Below are 20,714 nucleotides of genomic sequence, written 5' to 3'. Positions count from 1 at the left end.
GGTGGGCGGGAATGAAAATTTCCTCAAACTAGATACCTTGCCCAGTGGCTTGTTGCAAAGTGGGCACTGCTAAAGGCACCTAAGTACTAAGTGGTGGTGTTAAAGGTAGTGAAGGATTAAATCAACCACCCAAGTGAGCCATAGTGGGATTTGAACCCAAAAAGCAAAGAGTCAAAATAAATATTCTAACACCCTAAAGATTTCAGTTGTCTGCTGCCCTCAACTCATTGGCCCTGCTATATTCAGTAGTACAGTAACATTGAAACACACTGTTAATGCACCAATAATTCATTAATATAGATAAGGATGCATTATGTATGAATGTGCTTGTCCTCTCCCTAAACACCAATACTTGACAACTGGTGTTGGTTTGTTTACATCCATGTAACTTTTCAGTTTGGCAAATGAAACCAGACCAATAGAAGAAGTGTAATTTGTTCAACTAAAACCTTTCAAGGCAGTGTCCCAGCATGGTCACAGTCCAATGACTAAAACAAGTATACGAAAGTAAAAGATGGAAAGCCTTTGACCATGAGCCTATTTTGTCAAGCATAACAAAGTTAATAACTATTATTCACAGCCATAGATTCCAACTAAAAGAAAAACATACATCACTAAGCCATTTTTCATTCTTTTTGTACCACTGAAGATTGTCATATCCATTTAGATTATAATCCACTAGATTATTGGTATGAAGACATGAATTTAGTGGGTATATTTACTAAATAATACATATACTTTCCCATCCTAACCATGCACTCTTACAAATAATACGCATATACACCTCAGACTCTCTACACTTCCTGTAAATGAATAAACAGATATGTTCAGTTTTGCTCACAAATTTTAAAATTATACTTTTTTAACTAAACAGTTTGAAACTTCGTATACAGGTGTAATTTCTCATAGAAGTTATTTCATGTTAAAGTTGTTGTATTTGGGTAATTTTAACCTATCAATGACATGTATTCAGTTGAAGAAAGTTACTGCTGCTTGCAATAGTAACTGAAGAGGAACAACTTCCAGTTCATCTCAACTTAATTTTACCCCTCTGTTCAATTTTATTTTTGTTTACTGCCTGTGTTGCCTATTACATGCATTTTATTTTTGTGCTCGTGTCACAGTAACCAGTAAACATCGAAGAATCAACAGCAACAAGGAAAAAATATTATTTACATATATTTATTCGTTTGTCCAACATGTAGTTAGAAATACAGCAGAAATTGTAGTGGCAGTGACAAGTTTGCTCACTGGTTGGTAGTTAATAATGTAGAAGTGGCTGTCTGCCAGTAGAGAGGGAAAGAATAAGGAATGCATGGTGCTGACTAGAAAGGAAGAAAGGATAAAGGTGGCATCGTCTTTCTTGCTGCTGCAAGCTTTTCTTTTGTGTCAGCTATGACCAAAGAGCAATACTTTCCCTTCACCCTTTGCTTGATATACAAATAGAACAGAGTGGTGACATTTAGTAGAGATGACTTGGTAGTTGTTCTTCTTTGATTACTATTGCAAACAGCAGTAGCTTTCTTCAACTAAATACACCTTATCGATTAGTTAAAATTACCCAAATATGACAACTTAAAGACAAAATAACTTCTAATATATGAAATTTTGTCAAAAATGTTGAAAGTAAAACATGTTGAGCATGAGAAATTGCACCAGTACATGAAGTTTCAAACTGTTTAGTTAAAAAAAAATAATTAAAATATCTGTGAGCGAAACTGATCAGATCTGAATAAACATATACCAACTGCCAATACTCTATCAACATTTCATTTTTGAAGAGTGTATTTAATGCCTTAAAATTTGTGCATGTATACAACCATAGAAACATACACACATCATATGAGTGTGTGTGAACAAGAGAGTAGAGGAAACAAATACCTCAGGAAAGTGATATGCATGCTAAATATGCATATAATAGAGATTTTACATATTTAAATATAGTGAGTTGAAAAACTTCTTTCTTTTTTTCTTTTCTTACTTGTTTCAATCATTGAATTGCAGATATGCTAAGGAGCTGCCTTGAAGGGCTTAGTTGAACAAATTAACCCCAGTACTTATTTCTTAGTTTGTTACTTATTCAAGTGATCTCCTTTGTCAAACCACTAAGTTACAGGGATGTAAAAGAAAACCAACACTAGTTGTTAAGCAGTGGTGAGAGACAAACATAAAGATACACATATTCCCCACCACAAAAAAAAAAAAAAACACTTCCACATAGTTTCTACCAACCAAATCACTTATAAGGCACTGTAGAAGATAATTTCACAAGGTGTCACACAGTGAGAATGAACCCCCAACCATTTGGTTAAAAAGCAAGATTCTTAACCACACAAACAGACCTATACCAATTATCTATGCTTGCATATATTAAATATCTTTATCACATTGTTTTGATTGATGGACCTCTGGGTTATTGGCCCAGCATGCTTCTATTGTATCACTGTAAACTGAGAAATCTGAAAACTACATGCAACACTGATAATTCCTATAATAACAGCTAATCCAAATATTTTGGAAAATAAAAATGTTCAATTCATTGTGTTTACAGTTGAGTAGTTATCATAAGGAAAGAAACCAGCTGTAAAAAAATATTTGTCCCAGAAACACCAATATCCAAATTTGATGAAATTGTCCTCCTGTAGTTAGCATGGATCAACAAATGGATGTAAAATAAGGGGGGAAAAAAACAAAAAACAAAACAAAACAAAAACAAATAAACCATTTATTTTTCTTTAAATCTATTCTTTTATGTATGTTTTGTTTTGATATTTACAGAAGAATAGTTACCATAATAATGCTTTACCGCTTGCTAACAATTTTATTGAAGTTATATGTGTGTGTTCCTGTAAACACCACTTCTCTCTCTCTCTCTCTCTCTCTCACACACACATGCATGCACATGTGTGTGTATAAAGAAATAGAGACAGAGAAGGCAGACATACAAATTTATATAGGGAGGAAAAGAGAGAGTGTGATGGAAGGAGGGAGATTATCTACATTAATATCCATCATCACTGATTTTTATTTTCGTATTTCCACACAAGATATAGGTTAGATATGCATACAGAAAAGTCAGACTATAAGAACATCTGTTTTCCAGGTGTGTCTATTCAGCTCTTCATCTGCTGAATGACTGACTGCAAATGTTGCCCTTACAAATCAGCTGAACTTTTGATTTAGCTGTATATTACATCATAGGAATGAACCTAGCCTAGGAAGAGAGGCTCTATGATGTGGTTTATTGGCCTGCTAAAAAGAGCAGTCAACTTTCCCTCAAATTACACACTAGTCTTAAAAGTTCCTTAGCTGATTTTAAGTACGCTTTATTGCAAGTTAAATTCAACTTACATTGAAAATCAACAAAATTTGCTTTAGAAGCGTTGAGAGGTATTGAAAGATACAGATAAGGAAATAATTTTATTTTCAAACACAGGATAATGCTAATAATATAGCATGAACAGGATAAACTATCCACATTTTTCAGAAAAATCTGTTGGTGGCCAGCCATGAGACGAACTCACATCCCTGTGATTACATGTCAAATGCTTTACCATTAAGCTAAACTGCCCGAACGACAAACTCTTCTGCAAATTTAGGATATATAAATCTAGCTTTATAAGATGCTATTGCATGTTAAATTCAACTTACATTGAAAGCCAACAAACAAAGTTTGCTTTAGAAGCGTTGAGATGCATTGAAAGATGCAGATAGGGAAATAATTTTATTTTCAAATGCAGGATAATGCTAATAATAAAGCACTTGACGCGTAATCATAGGGATGTGAGTTTGAGTCTCATGGCTGGCCGCCGACAGATTTTTCTGCAAAATATGGATAGTTTATCCTGTTCATGCTATATTATTAGCATTATCCTGCATTTGGAAATAAAATTATTTCCTTATCTGTAACTTTATTGCAAGTATTTATGACAAGGTGTCGGATCTAGTTTTTGTCATTCGCAAAATGAGCCCCCTTTAATTTCACTCAGATTGCTTTCAGTTTTGGTGTATCAATACAACTCTGAATCATGATTATGATCAACCAATTACTTTATCTCGTAAATTAACGAATCTGAGGTTATTTGGAACTAAAGTTGGGAAATTTGGGTAATTTTAGCCAATCAACAATCAGCAAGACATTAACAGCTTGTTACCATGACAACCGCACATTGTGTTGATTCTTCACACTATGAGATTTACTTCACCTGTGTATTTTGTTTTAATAAAAATTTATATTTATCAATTAGAATTTTATTATAGTTATTTTTTATCAATTGTCTTAATATTTTGCATATTTTTCATATATAGCAAAAGTTGTTTGCAATGTTAATACAGGTTCTTGGCATTATGAAGGTGAATGGAATATGTGGACTTAGTACAGATAATTTGACATTATTTTTGAATTCTGCATGCAAAAACATATAAGATACAGGTATGATTTTGAATTAGAGCAAATGAAAGGGAAAACTCGTTGGGATACTAAAAGGAAATGGCATGTCCTTGGCACCCCAAAACAGCGATATCTCACTAAAGCAGTTTGTTTGTTTTACTCAAATTTGGCCGGAGTCAAAAACTCTGATCGACTATTTGATTCTGCTGTTAATGTGACTTTATACAATCTTCTGAAATATTAAGCAGATGAGAGACACATATCTCTACACACTGAACAATACACAAATTAAGTTTAATGCAGCTTGTTCTTTCCCAGATGTTCTGGGCCCAATTTCTGACAGCTACATTTAGTGAGGTACTTCAAATGAAGGGATCTGCTCAAAACCAGAGTTTAACCCTTTAAAATTTAAATCAGCCATATCTGGACAAAATATTCTACCTGTTTTACACTGCAACTGGCCAGCTCTAGCTTCTCATATCTACCCTACAATGTCATTGTAAAAATAAACAATCACATCAACGAAATGTCAAAGATACAAGATAGGGCATGATTAATTTAAAACGAATAATCGTAACATTTGACACAGCAATGTGAATGTTAAAGGGATAAACATCTGCAAAGGATTATTTATTTATCTATTTATTTATTTTTTTTGCTACTTAATCAGAGGGGGAGGTATCCCCCAATGACACTTTCTGTGACATCAGAAACTGGTGGAAAGAAGAGATGATGCTAAGCCCCAAACCGGAAACAGCCTGAATGACTGCAAGAGAAAGTACCTTAGATAGGAGGTAGTGTTTAATAGGGAGATGAATTAAATCCATCTCCAAGGAATGGTCCCTTCAATAGGTTTCCACACAGTTTCTGTCTACCAAATTTTACCTTCTACAAAGTGTTCATCAATCCAAGATTATGATAGATAACACTTGCCCAAGGTACTGCATTACTGAATCAAATTCAAAACTATGTAGCTGCAAGGGGAGTAACTTAATCACAAAGCTATGCCCGCACATATTTTGAACTCATGAACCAAGCATTTATCCATTCTGCTATTCAGAGTGAGAGTAGTTGAATAAACAAGGTATTGCACAATTAACAGAGGAGTCAGAATATCATATTATCTAAAATTAATCAGAAGAGATGGAGAAATCCTAGGATCTACTCAAGCCCTCCTTTTACTAGTGAGACTACAATGTCTAATACCCAGCCCAAACATCTGTAGACTAATGTCAACAAGAAAATATTGCAGATGGAAGGGAAAGTGGTTTGAAGGAGTTTGGTCCAAATGCTTGCAATAGAGTGAATTCTGCTAAATGCAAACAAGGACCTAAAATTGGATGTCATGTGGTCTTAGTAGCCCCACACCAACTATCAAAGTAATAATGAGGTCATGCTCTTCTCCTTAGAGATATATCTAAACCACCATTCTGCTTTATTGCTTGCTTTGTAATAATGAATCAATAATATACAAAAAAATGGAGATCAAATTGAGGAGATTAAGTCAATTTATGGTGGTTCATAATTGTTATCTGCAAAAAAAAAAAAAGACCCTATTGATTTGTGCATAGCTTATGGATGTCATATTGACTTATTTTATTCATTCAGTGACAGGACATCCATTACCTTCAAGGGTACAGTTAATGATATCAATCTCCTTGTACACTAGAGTATATTACTACTACTACTACTACTACTACTACTTATTTTATCGATTTTGGAAGGATGAAGGCAAAGGCAGCCTGGATAGGAGTTGAACTCAGAATATAAAAGAGCATAATCAAATACAATACAAAGTATTTTATCTCGTACTTCTGATTCTGCCATCTGTCCATAGATAATAAATATTTTCTGATCCCAAAGACCAAAACACACATATGCATCAACACACACACACACACACACACACTCACAGATATGTATCATCCTCATTTTAACATCCATTATTTTCCTTGCTTGCATAGACCAAACGGAATTTGTTGAGGTAAATTTTCTACAGCTGGGTGCTCTTCCTGTCACCAACCCCCACCTACTTTCAAGCAAGGTAATATTTCCTTAACTGGACATTCTTTTCATGGAAGATTGGATAGTGATGCTCATTTACAACCATCATATGAAGTCAATACAAGGGTACACACAAACACATATTTATGGGTGTGTATGTGAGAGAATTTATTGAGTCAGATTTTCAATGGCTGTATAGGATTCTCACCAGTTTCCAAGGAATGTGATATTTTCCCATGGCCTGACATGCTTTCATGGGATACTGACAATGAATGATGGTGACAACAACAACTATCACATGACACTGGAACTAGAAGACACACACAAACACACACTGAGCTTTTTTCAGTTTCTAGCTATTAAATCAATTTACAAAGTTTTGGTTGGGGACACATATCCAAGGTTCCATCAGAGAGATTTAACACATAAAAGCACCCTAGTGTCATGCAAAAGCACCCATTACACTCTTGGAGTGGTTGGTGTTATCCAACCACAGAAAACCATGCCACAAATCACACTGGAGCCTGATGCAGGCTTCCAGCGTGCCAGCCTAGTCAAACCGGTCAACTCATGCCAGCATGGACAATGGACATTAAATGATGATGATGATGATAATATACGTGTGTGTATGTGTATATATATATATATATATATATATATATATATATATATATACATTATCAATGTCATGACAAGATAACTTTACAAGTTGAAAGTATTACTTGGCTAACTTTAGTGGAATCCATTCCTGCTACTAGCATTCATATCAAGTGCTTCTGAGATCCAACTCAATGAATGTCTTCTTGTCGATATTGATCACACATCACCAAATCCCATCTCCCAAGCTCCACATACCTCAGTTTTTCCCTTCTCAGAATGGTAAACCTCTGTCTGATGTCGCAGAAGGTCCCCTTCTCAAATGGTACTTTTTCCTGCAGATATTGATCAATGCCATTGATCACACCAGTTTGAAACTGGGGCCTTGCAAAGGTCATGTGCACTGCACTTTCATTTATAAAAGAAAATTTTTTAAAAGTGTTTAAAACAATTACTTGTGAACAAAAAAAAAAAACCCAAACATAATATCAAAGATCAACATTATATAACAAATACTATAACAAAAATAAAAAAAAAGATAGAGAAAAAAATGTAATGGATATATATATATATATACATCATCATCATCATCATCATCATTTAGCGTCCGTTTTCCATGCTAGCATGGGTTGGACTATACATATATATATATACACACACACACACACACATATAGAAAGAGCCAGCATGAGTGTTGTATGAGAGAAGAAGAGTGAGTAATATGTGATATGAATTATTAATGAGCTCCTTTGGTTTAGCACAAAGCTGGAGATAGTTTTCATTACACTGTGTGGGTGTGAGTGTGTCTGAGTGTGCCTATACAAGTAACATACATATAAACACACACACACATACATAAACAAAGGGTGGGGTTAGTGACTGATCACTGTTTTATGCTTAGGCATATAAAGAGGAAATTACTTAGGATCTGTTGATATCCCTGTTCAGTTGTGTATGTGTGTGAAACACAGACAATATTTGCTTGTATGTATGTGTTTCTCTCTGCTTCTATTTAGCTATTTCCTATGTTAATCTGCTTATTTATTTGCAGGCCAACAGAGATATAGACAGGGAGAGAGAAACAGAAATATAGACAAATAATAGGAAAAGAGATAAAGTTCTTCTCATCTTGGATTGTGGGCAACTTTTGAACTATATATAATATTGATAGTAATGATACAAATGATATTTCTACTCCATAGGGGGTAGAGACTGTTGAAAAATGATACAAAAATAAATAAACAAATAAATAAAGAAAAAGAAGAAAAAAGCAGCAAAAATGTTTCTTGCATAAATAAATGTCTCATGTATCCCAGTTAAAGTTTTCAATGCCAGAAGACTTCAGAACAATTTGGGGAGTAAAATAGAAATATAATAAGACTGAGATGATAAAATACCTAATACTGATTGAACAGCCTTAATACAAACCATTTATTTCATCACCTCATGATAGAAGAGCCTCTATGAGGTAATTCAACCTGTTAAATATGATAACCACACATACACAGAGAGAGAACAAGTTTCCAGACATTTTCATCTGCCAATTTCCCTCACAAAGCATTTGTTGGCCTCTATCTACAGTAAAAGAGTCTTGGCCAAGGTGTGGCATAGTGAGATAGAATTTTGAGACCATGTTGTAACAAAGCAACCTTGTCACCATACCTGCAAACAATGTATATCTGTTTTTTCGAAGTAATTCAGCAAAGCTGCAAGTCCTTTCATATTTATCAGTAATGCTGTCTTAGCAAAACTTCATGCTTGAATAAGTGAATTGCAAAGAACATAGAGAAAGAGTTCTTTTAATTCAAAGAGTAAAGTATGTGTTAACAAACATGTGCATGTGTGTGAGTGTATATGTGCGTATAGATGTGTGCAGGTATATATATATATATATGTGTGTGTGTATATAAGTCTATATATGTATATGTGTAAGTATGTATATATATGTATATATTTAGAGAGAGAGAGAGAGAGAATTATCATTTGAGGTTGCTGAGGTGAAGAAAACCGATTCAAAAATGGGCTTCCTATACATGAGAAGAATATCAAATTTGAAATGATGCCTCTACAGCATTTGAGGGCTTTGCTGTCTTTCACAATAAATGTAATAAATATACTGGGAATGGCAAAATAAAGATAAGGGAAAACAAGAATCAGCTGACTTGGAATGATCCAATTTATTCACATGTACAAGGAAAACAGGATTTAAAAATCAATGAAATTTTGGTTTCTTTTCAAAGAAAAAGTTATTGTAATAAATCAATTGAATTTCCTATTCTTTTGTCACTGTGACATTTGTTGCTTTGAATGGATGTACAAAAACTGTGGCTAAAACATCATAACTAGATGTTATAGATAGTTTGCCTTTCCAGCCAACTTGAAAATGTTTCATTACACACACACACATATATCATTGTCATCATCACTGTTTTAATCTCCACTTTTCCATGCTTGCATTGGTTGGATAAAGTTTACTGAAGCAGATTTTCTACAGCCAGGTGACCTCCCTGTCACCAATCTATACCTGTTTCCAAGCAATATGTTTTCGGAGAATATTGAAACTAAATAACATTTATTTACAACAATTACATGGGGTGAAGATAATGAAACAACACACACACATAATAGGCCTCTTTCGGTTTCCATCTACCAAATTCCCCCTCAAGGCTTTGGTTAGTCTGGGATTACAGAAGAGACTTGTCCAAGGTGCCATGCAATGGGACTGAACCTGAAACTATATTGCTGGAAAGCAGGCTTTTTAGCCACACACACACACACACACACACACACACATTATAAATCTATTGCAGTCAATGTTACCAACTGGTTTTGCAAAGGTATTAGATAACCAGATGTTAGATATTAGCATATTTAAGTAATATCATGTGCTCTGATCTTTTATCTGGTTATGTGCAAAACCAATTAGTAAGATTGGCCGAAATGGATCTACAATATTGGATACTTTGATAAATATACCCCTACTATTAACAAATATATGAGTGTATATTTCTTTCTCCCGACTTATGGGTTCTTGGATGACTACATACAAAATATACCAGATTTAAAAATTGATAGATATTTAGTTTTTGAATAATGAATAGTTACTGTTCTCTATCACATTCTAGAAATAAACATCGTTTTTTCTTTTCCTCTTATATTCTAATAAAGAATATAGTTTTATTAGTGGGGAAGTGTTGACCTAGAAGTTAATAGACTAAAGAATTAAGATTATTTAAGACTCAAGATGGTTTCTGCTGGATAAGAGACCAGAGTTATAATTTTGACTACTTAAGCATGACAATAAAGAAAGCATAAATGTGAAGTCACAACCTGAACAGACACTGTCAGACAAAGTGAATTCCATGACAAAGTAAAATAAAAGCAAGAGTCAACACTTTCCAACAATTTAACCATTTAATTCTATAAAAATAAATAAGAAATCATAACAATGTCTTGTGAATGGATATAATGCATGGAAATTGTGTTGAAGCTTGGTTTTTTTGTGTGTGTGTGTGTGGATTTGTACTTGTTACCCTCGCTGTATGAAAACTGGTGTTGGTTTGTTTACATCCCCATAACTTAGCAGCTTGGCAAAAAGGGCCAATAGAATAAGTACCAGACTTAGAAATAAGTACTAGGGTCAATTTATTCAACTAAACATATCAAGGTAGTGCCCCATCATGGCCAGAGTCCAATGACAGAAACAAATAAAGGATAACAGACAAAAGATATACATAATGACTAGAAAAATTAGTACATGATAGAAAAAACAGAACAAATAAATATTACAACATTTTTTTCCTCAAGGAAGTCAAGATGCAAACTGAAATGTTATTGATGAAATTCAGTAGAGGAATTTTGATACTGTTCTTGATATCTCAGAAAAAAAAAGTAGGACATAAGTGTGCCACAAGCATGTCAAGTGGGAAATGTATATTGGACTGGCTATGAAAGTAGAAAATAAATTTGCAAAATGCATCCGATCCTACAACTGTTATTCATGGAAACTAAAGAGTGTCATGATATCACAGATGGAATGGCAACCACTTTGTAAATCTATGCTTCAGACTCAAGTTACAATGATAAAGTGTCAACTGAATTCTGTCACGATTTACAAGCAAAAATATACTAGTTGCAATGAAATGCTAAAATAGAAGACCTATGTAGGAAATGACCAAATTATACATAGCAGTATGATCTTGGTAAAAGCAAAGAAGATGGGATTAAGAACTACTGAAGCTCTGGGTATTAAATGGTCTCAGGATAACAAATATCTTGTTTCACCAATTAATGAAGCGATAGACAATAGGGATTTCATTTGCAAATCAGATTCTCAGTTAGACAGATTATATGATTCCTCAGAAAAAATGGAAGCCATTTCTAAAGCACATAACGAGCAAACTTCTTGGTTGAGATAGGCTGAGACATTTTCTACTCATGGAAAACTTTGTACTCATACCAAAAACGTAAAAGAAAATACAAAAGTTTCTAAAACAATATGATGTAAATAAAACTGGTTTCAAATTTTAGTACAAAGCCAATAAGTTCAAGGGAGGTGGATAAGTCGCTTAATTTGACTCCAGTAACTGAATGGAACTCATTTTATTGACCCCTAAAGGATGAAAGGCAGTCAACCTCAGCGAAATTTGAATTCAGAATGTAATGACAGATGAAATGCTGCTAATCATTTTGCCTGACGAGCTAACAATTCTGCCAGCTCACCACCTTACAAAATACAGTGTCCTCAAGGACACAATATGCCACTGAGTATTGAATTCACAACTTTACAATTGTAAGCTGAATACCCTAACCACTAAGCCTTCACAAATGTAAATGAAATTGCCAATAATAACCTACTTAAAAACCTAAAATACAGTTAGGCAGTGTAATGAACCTCCTAACCCATTACATCTTGCACTGCACCTCCTAACCCATTGCACTTCCTAACTTGCTCAAAAACAGATGACAATAGGCAAGGTGTATGCATATTTCAAAGGAACAACATGAAATAACAGTAGAGACTGTCCACGTGGAAGCTTAGGAACAAAAAAGAAAGAAAAAGAAAATGACAAGGCTCTCATAAGAAACAGTGGCAGACTGTGAACAAAGGTGAAAAATCAGAACAGGAACATTGAACAACTCATATGAACAAAGCAGTCAAAACAGAAGTCAAAATACAAAAGAACAAGAACCTACATGACAAAACAAAACTACTAGAAGGCAATTTCAAGAACAATAACAGTCACAATGTTTTCAAGTCCATGTATGAAATGGAGGGAAAGAGCAGAAAACATACAGCACAATCAAAAATAAAGAATGTAACATAAGTACATACACAGCTGCAGTTTTCCAATAATGGAAAGATAATTTCATACAACATTTTAACACTCAATTCCTACACAATCAAGAAGCTGTATCAGAAATCCTGGATGGTTCATCTAACGTAGATACTTGCACAGAAATAACAAAATATGAAATAGAAAAAGGCAATAAAAAGAATGAAAAACCATGAAGTCCCTAGAATAGATGTCATCAGTGATGAAGTACTAAACGCAGGAGGTGAGCACATGATTAACATGCTATATGTAATATTGAATGTAGTTTGGAAAGCAGAAAAGACAGCAAAAGATTGGAGCCATATACCAGTAACTCCAACATATAAAAAGGGTGACATGTAAAATCCAGAGAACTACAAGGTGATCCTTCTCTTATCAATACTAGAAAAAGTGTTCCGTAGAATCCTCCTTGACTGAATAAAAAGTAAAACAGAAGAAGCAATAGGAAAGAATCAGTTAGGTTTCAGACTAAGTGGAGGAGGCACTTTCAATGCCATTTCCAAAATCAAACAGATCATTGAAAGAGTAAGAGAACATCAAGTGCCCTTACATTTCAATTTCATTATCTTTAAAGCTACCTTCAACATGATCTTGAGGAAGACCTTATAGAAAATGACAACAACAATAAGTGTAGAACCCCAAGACAGTGCAAATAATATAGGTACTGAGTATGACTGATCAAGAATGGTAAGTTCACGGATTCATTTGAAGCATGCATTTGTGTGAGACATAACTGCATGCTTCTGCCACACTTTTCAACATCTTAATCATGAGGGAACTTTAGACCCAGATAAAAATCTAGCACTTACTGACTCCCTGTCCATAAACAGTGGACATACTGATGACATAACCCTAATATTCATGGTCTTTGACAACTTGAAAGTGTCCAGCATACAGTTAGACAAAGTAAGTGAAAATAAATAGTGTGAAATGCAAGATTCACTCACATAACAATGAAATTATCCAGTGAGATGTTTCAAAAGTAGAACATGTAAGAGAGTTTTGGTTTCTTGGTAGTATAGTTGCAAATAGATCAGATGTGAAAAGACAGGTTTCACTAGCATTGCCCACATCAAAAAATTTGGAGAGCTAAGAAGTGTGAGTAGCTTTGAAATAAATAAAGACCCCCATTCATATAGCTCACTGGAAGAAAGAGTACTGATAGCTAGTTTTATACAATATATCCAATAATGGAAGAGATAGAAAGCATGTAGAAGATACTTAATTTTATATCACATTTGGTTAACAATAATGTTGTTTGTTTCACATTTCCATTGAGCAACTCATTTCTTATAACATGCCAAGAATAACAGGAGTTTGTCTGTGCAACTCAAGTGGATCAAAATACAAAGAATTCTACTCCAAAGCACCAGTTTTTTTTTTTTTTCAATTCCTTTGTTGATATTTACATATTTTGCCAATATACTTTTGATACTTGATGAACAGTATGACCAAACAGAAAATCTGAGCAGAAATGAGTGGAGTAAGATACCAAGAATCAAATAGATTTGATTAATGAGATATGATGATATAGTGATGGTGGTGGAGGCAGGAACAGATGCTTGTAGTCAAGACAAACTAAGAAAGAGTTAGTAAGTAGTTAGATAAGATTGAGTACTATTAAGCCTTAGGGTAAAAACTGAGATACATATAAAAATGTTGTACTCTGTGTGTTTGTGTGTGAGCATTTTTCTATGTGAAATTGATATTATGTCTAACTGATATCAATATACAAAAAAAAAGGGCGTTAAAACAATTATGATGCATACATTTGTGCATGTAACTGCATGTGAATTTAATATGATTTATATTACATCAATAATCTTAACACCTAACATATCATAAACAGTGTATTTTCATTTTTATAGAGTTTACATTGTGTGTGTGCATGAGAGAGAGAGACAAACAGATAGAGAGAAAAATGAAAGGAAATGATGCACGAGAAGGTATGTGTAATAAATGTGGTCTGGTTGGTTGGTTCTTTAACGTGGTAACAATGAAAAGTGGTTTGTTGATAATGGCTGGCACTACTCACTAGTAATGATGTTATCTTTATATTCTAACAGAAAATCTCCTTTTAGTTCACAAAACTTAATTGCAGATAAGAGAAACATACAGAGAAATCGACAGACATAACTATCAGGGAGGTTGATCCAAAGATTTAATCCTCTTTAAAATGGTAGTGCTAGTAATAAATAAAGAGTAGAATATCCAGAACTAAATTTCACTGAAATTTAGTTCTGGATAGTACGACAAATGTCTGTGCTACCCAGTTTTTGAAGTTTGCTACAAATACCATATCATGATTTCTTCTAATCTTCTTCTTATTACTATTGTGGGTTTGCAAAATCATTAGCATGCTAGCCGATATGCTTAGCAATATTTTGCCCATCACTATGTTCTGAGTTTAAATTCTGCCGAGGTTGACTTTGCCTTTCATGATCGATAAACTGAGTACCAGTGAGACACTGGGGGTTGATGTAATCAACTAGTCCCCTCCCTACAAATTTCAAGCCTTATACCTTTAGTAGAAAGGATTATTATTATTGGGGTCAATAAAATAAAGTACCAGTGTCTGGTACTGGGGCTGAATAAATCATCTAAGACTCACCTTTCAGAACTACAGACCTCATGCTTAAGTTATATCATTATCAGTGTAGTAGATTGGTAGAATCATTAGAGTGCCAGACATAGTTTGTGATATTTCTTCTGACTGTTAATGTTCTGAGTTCAAATCCCACTAAAATCAACTTCACTTTTCATCCTTTTGAGAGTGATAAAATAAAGTAGCATTCAAGTATTGAGGCTGATGTAATCGACTAACTCCTTCCTCTCCAAACTTTTGGATCATGTGTCTAAATTAGAAATAATAATAATCCTTTCTACTATAGGCACAAGGCCTGAAATTTTGGGGGAGGGGGTAGTTGATTACATTGACCCCAGTGTTCAACTGGTACTCATTTTATTGATCCTGAAAGGATGAACGGCAAAGTCAACCTCAGCAGAATTTGAACTCAGAATGTAAGGATGGACAAAATACCACTAAGCATTTTGCCCAGCACACTAATGATTCTGCCAGCTCGCCACCTTAAATTAGAAATAATATATTTTCTGTCAGCTTGCCATCTTAATAATAATAATAATAATAATAATAATAATAATAATAATAATAATAATCCTTTTCACTGGAGGCACAAGGCCTCAAATTTGGTAGGAGGGGACTAATTGATGACATCGACCCCAGTGTTTCACTAGTACTTATTTTATCGATCTCAAAACGATGAAAGGTAAAGTTGACCTTGGCAGAATTTGAACTCAGAATGTTATGGTAGACAAAATACTGCCAAGCATTTTGCCCAGTGTGCTAATGACTCTGCCAGTTTGCTGCCTGAATAATAATAATAATAATTAATAATAATAATAATAATAATAATAATAATAATAATAATATAATAATAATAATAATAATAATAATAATAATAATAACGGTTTCAAATTTTGCCACAAGAGCAGCCATTTCGAGGGAGGGGATGAGTTGATTACATTGACCCCAGTGTTCAACTGGTACTTATCAAATCCAAAAGCATGAAAGGTAAAGTTGACCTCAGTGGAATTTGAACTCAGAACATGCAGATGGGTAAAATGTCATTAAGCATTTTACCCAGCATGCTAACAGTTCTGCCAGCTCACTGATGTTTGTAATATAGATACAACACCTTAAATTTGGGAGAGTGGATAACAGTACTTGACTATTACATTATTTTATCAACTCTGAAAGGATAAAAGGGAAAATTGACTTAGGCAAGATTTGAATAAAGAATATATGAACCAAAATAAATATTAAGAGACAATTTATCTGATGTTCTAAAAATTACTAATAATTAATTCTATTACTAAAAAAAAAAAAGCAGAGTGCAGTTATTTGACTGAAGATAAACTAAAAAAGTTATACTTTACAGTAAAAAAAAGAATACATAAGCAATTGTAAAATAATTTACTTATTACAAAATAATCTACTTATTATCCAAATCATATTAAAAACTAATTTACATAAGTTAACTGAAGTTATTGATATCAAGGTCAGAATCAACTAACTGCATTTTTATGACAAGATAAAAGTTACTTTCCAAGAAGATTTCAAGGAATTTAACTACAAATATTAATTTCTAAGTATTGGAATTTTAAATTTATTTGCATAACATCTTTCACTGGTGATTTGAAATATGAATATGAAAATAACTTTTAAAAATTACCAAACATTTTTTTTTTAATTTGGTAATTTAGACATATATCATTTGAGATAAATTTAACGAATCTTATTGAATACAGAAGTTACATTACTAGATTTTATTCGTGTTTGAGTGGATAGATAATAAATATTTGAAAACATAAAGTGGGAGAATAATAAAAAAAAATGTAAATGAAGTGGATGTAAAATAACACTGCTATTTAAACTTTAAGTATTTGGAAACCAATACTTAGTTTTCAAAGAATATTATGATTATCCAAACTATTAGATTTCTGTTAGAACATTTTATGAAAACTCTCATCTAAAGTCTTTAGAAAGTGATATGAACATGAAAAAATGGAAAAAGAAAAACAAACAAAAGCAACATTAATCTGTGTTCTAACTTCCTCCAAAAACATTATTACAACCCCCCTCCAATCTTTTAAATGTAAATAAATAAATTAAACAAACCAACTCTTAAAAAATGAAATATATGGTAAGAACTGTGTAGAACTTAATGGGAGTGAATGACGTTTCCTGGTTGCACTTAATATACTTTCTCTATTGAAATATAGAAAGTATTTGCAATTCTTCTAGAAGTCTCAACCTTTTATACTTTCAAATTGCATTTTTGTCCCTAAAAGATGTATAAATTGAAAATTTAATTAAATTACTAATTTTGTAATTCATAGGGATTAATAACTCAAACTTATATTTCTAAGAGTAGAAAACATCTGAAGGTATTCTAGAAAAAAAGAAAAAAGTTTCAACAATATTTTTTGTTGTCCATTCTAAACAATAGACTTATAGTCTCAACAATGCATTTGGTTAACCAACAATGTAGACTGTGCTGTCACTTGACCTGTTAGAAATAACAGGCAAATCACCTTCAAATCACACTACATAATAATGGAGACCAAGATACATTATACCTTAGGAAAATAAAGATAGCCACAACTTGAAAACTATCCAATCAATACAGAATTAAGCTTACATTTACAGCACATTTAATTAGCATTCAATCAAGACTGAACTTGGCTTACATTTAGAGCATATTTGATTAACAGTTTTTTTCCTTATGTTAGTGTAATAGTTGTATTGGGTTGCTGATTTTAGTATCCTGATATATATATATATATATATATATATATATATATATATTATATATATATATATATATATATATATATATAGAACTCTCAAGAGAAGTCCTGTGCAACCATGTGGAAATCATGGGATGAGAGATGAACGAGCTGGCAGCCTAAAAGGGGCGATAACACTACACACGGGGAGGATGGTGCTAAGAACTGTATAGAGTGGCCCTTGGAAGTGAGGTCTTCACTCATTAAGGTGTGCCCACAGCTTTAGTATTGGACATTGGGCCTGAATTTGTTGCATCAAAGAATATGTTGTCATCAATGGGTTGCAGAAAAATTGAGACACCTGCTCACAGTCCAGCACCTAACGACACTGTTGAAAGGGTTGTACAAACTGTGGAAGCTGTACAGAAGCATTTTGATTTGAAGACAAGGAATTTTGGCAACTACTTGAACAAAATTCTGTTCAACCATTGGAGTTCCTTGGGTAGTTGTAAATTGTTACCAGCTGAAATGTTAATGAAAAGACCACTTAGGGTTGCTGTAAACCCATTCTTTAAAATAGGTGAGGATGTAATACACAAAACCATATTCGACAAGGTTGCATCCAAAGCAAAAGATGTGATTCATGCCAGAAAGAATACAGCATGTATTAAGAAGGAGGGTCGCCCACTGCAGTTAGAAGCAGTTGAGCAACTGGCCCTGCTAAGCACATGGAAATCAGAACCAAAATTGAGCACACCATCTGGCACAATGGTTCATGCTGAGTAAGCAAGGATGCCTAACAGTGACAGTGCGACCATATCAAGTCCCCAGGCAAGGCATGACACCACCACCAGAGTTATAGAAGTGGAGCAGTTTATTATTAGCAACTGCTGTTGAAGATTGAACAGGAAAATTTCATCAAGTCCTCAACTGAGATGAAGTGCAAGAATTGCAGCAGGATGTAAAAAGCTAAAATGTTTGAAAAGGAATAATGTGAGTAGCATTGGGTTGCTGATTTTGATATCCTGATATGTATATATATATAGAACTCTCAAGGGAAGTCTTGTGCAACCATGTGGAAATCATGTGATGAAAGATGAACGAGCCGGCAGCCAGAAAAAGAGTGATACTGCTACACATGGGAAGGATGATGCTAGGAAGTGAGCTGTGTAACTTGCGGTTATGAACATTCAATATATTTTCTAAATGAGTGAAACACAACAGTTAATAAGAGGAGAAGGCGTTAAATGAGACTGATATAGTTTATGTCAAAAGAACCAAGCAGGTCAGCAGAATGAGATGACTGGGCATAGCTGCTTGGATGCTGGCAATTTGGCATGGCTGACTGGACATTGAAACTTTTTTCATAACAGTACTTTTTGGCACTGAAAGCAAGCAAACACACACACACTTGGAGAAATATAGACGTACAAATAGAGTAAGAGAGAAAGAAAGGTAGAAAGATTACAATTTATTAATTGAACAGGATTGGCATAAACAATTTCCCTTTCCTCATACATACACATGAAGAGAAATATGCTCATATATGTAAACAGAAAGAGAGAGATTAAAACATAAGCTGTGAAATGAATCAATATTGAATCAGTGATGCTAAATGGATGGAGCCATAACAGTTGTGCTAAAACATCTCATATTGGTCTGAATTCTTGCAACAGAGTGAACACCACTAAGTTAAGTTTACCACTAGAAACACTGGGATTACTAAAACACTACAAATTACCACCAAACACAAAAGGAAACAGTACTATGCATTCTTGAAGTGTTCACAATGTCATAGAGTTCAAATGATGACAAATGAACAAACCTACTGAAACAGGAATGAAATTGAAAAGAAACATTCCTAAGCAGTCATATTATGTCGATGATGATTAGAATAATGAAAGTGATGCAGCTGTATTTCAGGATAGTTCATATTGTGAAGTAGACGGTGGGGGGAGGGATATTATTTCATTTGTTTCCAAAATAATGCGTCTCATAGACATCAAAACTACAAATCACAATATGACCATCTGCTTCTTGAATTGTGTTATTGAAAAGAAAGAAATATTTTGACAAGAGTGGGATATCAAAATGTATTATCTAAAGAATTGCTTTGTTTAAGTAGAAGCTTGTATCAAGTCATTAAGTTTATTAAAAAATAGTTCATGTTGAGAAATAAAGAGTTTAAAACAAAATAGCTAAATATCTGAGTTGTGCTCATTTGGTAAGTGAACTGAACTGAGATCATGTGTTGGGACTAAAACAATTGCATTGCAATAGTTATTGTAGCTATGAAAAATAAAGCCAGCCTGAAGTATAAGAAAGCAGAGTTTGGTTATTAATGACCAGAGCAGAGAAGTACAACAAAATTGATAAAATAACTTAGATACTGGTTCCATTTAATTAGTAGTGCCTTCCTCATAAATTGTGGCCTTTGTAACAATATTGGAAATCCTCTTAAGCTGATTGCAAGTATAACCATTTGGTGAGAAGGAGAATAAAATAATTTTATGTAAATAATTACCTGTGTTGCCTTACTGGCACTTGTGCCGGTGGCATGTGAACAAAACATTCAAGTGAGGCTGTTGCCAGTGCCGCTGGATTGACTCCTGTGCAAGTGGCATGTAAAAAGCACCATTTGAGTGTGGCCGTTGCCAGTACCGCAAGACTGGCCCTCATGCTGGTGGCACGTAAAAGCACCCACTACACTCTCGGAGTGGTTGGCGTCTGCCCATTCTCCTAGACACTCACATACATACGTAGCACATGAGTACAAACATACATACATACCTACGTATGGGCATACACACGTACTTACGCACGTACATGTACGCACACACATACATGGGCACATGCATACGTGCACGTATACATACATACGCACATGCGTACGTATGTGCATACACACATACATACATACACACATGCATACGTATATATATTTAACCTGAACTGACTAGATGTAGGGGGAAAAAAAAAACAAGTAATAGTAAAACAAAAGTTCTGTGATATAGAGATAAATGTCTGATAGTAGGTTTTAGGGTTTTGTTTTGGGGGTGAGGGTCGTAAATCACTTC

General features: G+C 33.9%; 1 protein-coding gene across 2 annotated transcripts in view; it reads right to left on the bottom strand.

Moving 5' to 3' along the window:
* LOC115211136 overlaps nucleotides 1-20,714 on the bottom strand; it is a 238,671-nt gene that overhangs the window by 136,084 nt on the left and 81,873 nt on the right. The gene's annotated exons all lie outside the window — the stretch shown is intronic.

The sequence above is a fragment of the Octopus sinensis genome, linkage group LG4 (genome assembly GCF_006345805.1).
Source record: "Octopus sinensis linkage group LG4, ASM634580v1, whole genome shotgun sequence".
Lineage (NCBI taxonomy): Eukaryota > Metazoa > Mollusca > Cephalopoda > Octopoda > Octopodidae > Octopus > Octopus sinensis.
Note: the sequence above shows the minus strand (reverse complement) of the source record. Positions and strands in the feature narration are given on the sequence as shown.